Source organism: Paramisgurnus dabryanus, chromosome 4 (assembly GCF_030506205.2).
Source record: "Paramisgurnus dabryanus chromosome 4, PD_genome_1.1, whole genome shotgun sequence".
NCBI classification, from domain to species: domain Eukaryota; kingdom Metazoa; phylum Chordata; class Actinopteri; order Cypriniformes; family Cobitidae; genus Paramisgurnus; species Paramisgurnus dabryanus.
Window position 1 is genome coordinate 41,016,603 of NC_133340.1, and position 2,809 is coordinate 41,019,411.

The 2,809-nt window shown below is 36.5% G+C and overlaps 1 non-coding gene across 1 annotated transcript; it reads left to right on the forward strand.

Moving 5' to 3' along the window:
- The first annotated feature begins 227 nt into the window (after positions 1-227).
- Positions 228-299, forward strand: trnad-guc (transfer RNA aspartic acid (anticodon GUC)). Its single transcript has one exon. It is a non-coding gene; the product is annotated as a tRNA-Asp (tRNA).
- The last annotated feature ends 2,510 nt before the right edge of the window (positions 300-2,809 follow it).

Genomic DNA, 2,809 nt, shown 5'->3' on the forward strand with positions numbered 1-2,809 from the left:
ATGTGTGGTTTAGCCTTCATCGGTGATATCCATACAGTCGCATGTATTGTCTTTTTACCCGGGTAAATTCAGCCCAGTTAACACTGACGTTACTAAACAAGGGAAGTAAATTAATGTTATATATAGTGTAAGCGAAACCTAACATTTTATTTCCTCACGAAAGAAGGCAAAATCGAGCCTCGAAATGACTGATCTGAATGATCTACTGCTTTTACCCCTTTACCCGCTCCTCGTTAGTATAGTGGACAGTATCTCCGCCTGTCACGCGGAAGACCGGGGTTCGATTCCCCGACGGGGAGGATTACTTTTTATTTTTTATCAATCGTGGTCTAATGGTTATAGGTTCGAGCTTGTAACCTTCACTTTAAACTTCATCACGAACTTTAGCGTTTACAAGCTTAAGTGTGACTTACAATTTATTGGCTCCCTCTTATGTTTGTCGCTCACTGAACTGAATAATTTTAAACTCTTTCGGATCATTTTAATGGAGGGGAGAGGAAAATATATTTGGAAAACCTTTTTTTTACTTAATTGCAAGCTGTAGAGGCTTTTGACCCAGTTCAACATACTGGAATGCTACTTATTATTAGAATTTGGGCTTGGGGTTAGAGTTGGGGTTTGGGTCAGGATGTCTGAAATGTAACAGAAAGTCATTCCCCCAAAGCAACATAGGTAAAAAATTGAAAAAACAATGAGAAAACAATACATAAAATGACACGAAAAAGAAAGTATTGCTACGGACATGAAAAACTATTTATAGAAATTCGTGCTGAGTGACACGAAAAAGACATTCGTGCTCAATGGCACACAAATCGTGTTTTTACATTTCCTTTGGTGTGTATTAGTACATGTTAACAATATGAAAAGGGTACAAACCCCAAAGTAAATGATGACACAAGTTATCATTTCCAACATAAATCTCTCTTTTTTTGGACAAATCGATGAGTTTTGTACTAAATCGGTCGGTTTCAGGAAGAGAGTGAAATCTGAAGCTACAAAAAGGTACGGTATTTGGAAAAAATGTTTTTTAAAGCACAAACCACGCAAACACATTGTATTATACCAAATACACAAAAAAATGTGTTTTTTTAGCAACAAAATAAGTGAACTTTAAACAAACAGCGAACAGAAAAACATATTTTGAATACTCACTATGTACAGCAGAGGGCAGCAGTTGTGTGCTTTTCCATTTCAGAATCTTTACAGTAAACCATGTTGTCGCCTGGCATCAAAAATACACAAAAGTGTCTCATAATTTCACATCTTTCTAAAACAAAAACATAGCATGCAGAATAACGCCATATGTCTCAATGATGTGCAACTAAATTTTAGTTTAAACCCTTTGAGATGGCTGGATCCGAGTATTGTAAGGCTTATTTGACCTGTATCATGCAAGTAACTGCATCTCCATATAAATACAATGTTTGGACATTTTTTTGCGGGCAAGTCTGACAATAATGCAGGATGCTTTTACAGCTAATATTGGCCCAGTTAAAACTTTACTGTATGTGTTTTATTGTTATAGAGCAGTCGTTCTCAGCTAGTTTTGCTTCAGGGCACAGATTTTACAGCTCATGTGGTTACCCACAACAGTTGACGATAACACTTTTGTAAATGCATACACAACAGCAAAGCTAACACCTTAGCCGTTCCAGTTGGACATAAGTAGATATAGCTTTATTTCTTTTATTCAACACTTCTAGTATTAATCCTCTCTTTTAATCACACAGTATTAATTAAAGGTGCTACACAATCACATAGAAAAAACGTTTTTTTGCTGTACAGTCCATAAAAAAACTTTAATATCCAAAGAACCATTTGTTTCACAGTGAAAATGTACTTCAGGTACTTTGACTAAATGGTTCTTTGGGGAACCAATAATGTTTTATCAATGGCATCACTGTGAAGAGCCTTTTGTAACACCTTTATTTTTAAGAGTGTACTTGCAAAGAAGCTTGGAAATGTACTTGGAATGTACATTACAGAGACGAGTCAGATGTCTGATTCCTTGCTCTGACGATCTAAAACATGAAATATAACTCAGCTCTGTCTCTGTCTGGGTGCTAGTTTGAGAAACAGAGTTTGACCTCTGTATCACTTGGGACAGCATGTCTGAACTGGTTCTTTCAGGACCGACGGAGGAAATAGTTTCTGCAGCATGTATATGCAACGATTTCATACAATTATTTTACCTTGTATGGGTGTGATCAATATTGATAAAAGCAAGTAAACTAGAACAGATGAGGATTTGGGGCTAAGGCTGGAAGGATCCTCACTGGCATCAGTTAGGCTACTTATTGATGGTGCCAAGATGATTCATAAGACAACTCTCAAACTTACAGGAAAGGTCTGATCTTTCAAAAAAAAAAAAAAACATTTATGATAACTATTCAGAGCAGCCTATAATGTTAAACAACTGTCTATTTCTAGTTGATACTGCCTTTTCAAAATGATGAGTAAGCAGAGATTTGAATTCAGCCTTTTAGCATAAACAAATCATCTATGCAGCCTTTATAAGAGTGTAAAACACACATACACTATAGTTCAAACAGAAGAACACACCTCAGGAATTCAATTAACCCTGAAAAGTCAGATGAACTGCCTGCTGCAGTTTGTGGGGTCAGGGTTCACATCAGAGTCTCCCCCCTCCCCCACACACAAGAAATGGTCACAGATGGTTAATAGGTATCTTGTCTCCAAGCTTTTACTTCTGCCTTTTCTTCTAGAGAATGATAATGTAACAGTATAATATAACAGTCTAGACATAAGACAGCTGCTAATTACTTAACATACATCTTATGCAAGATTT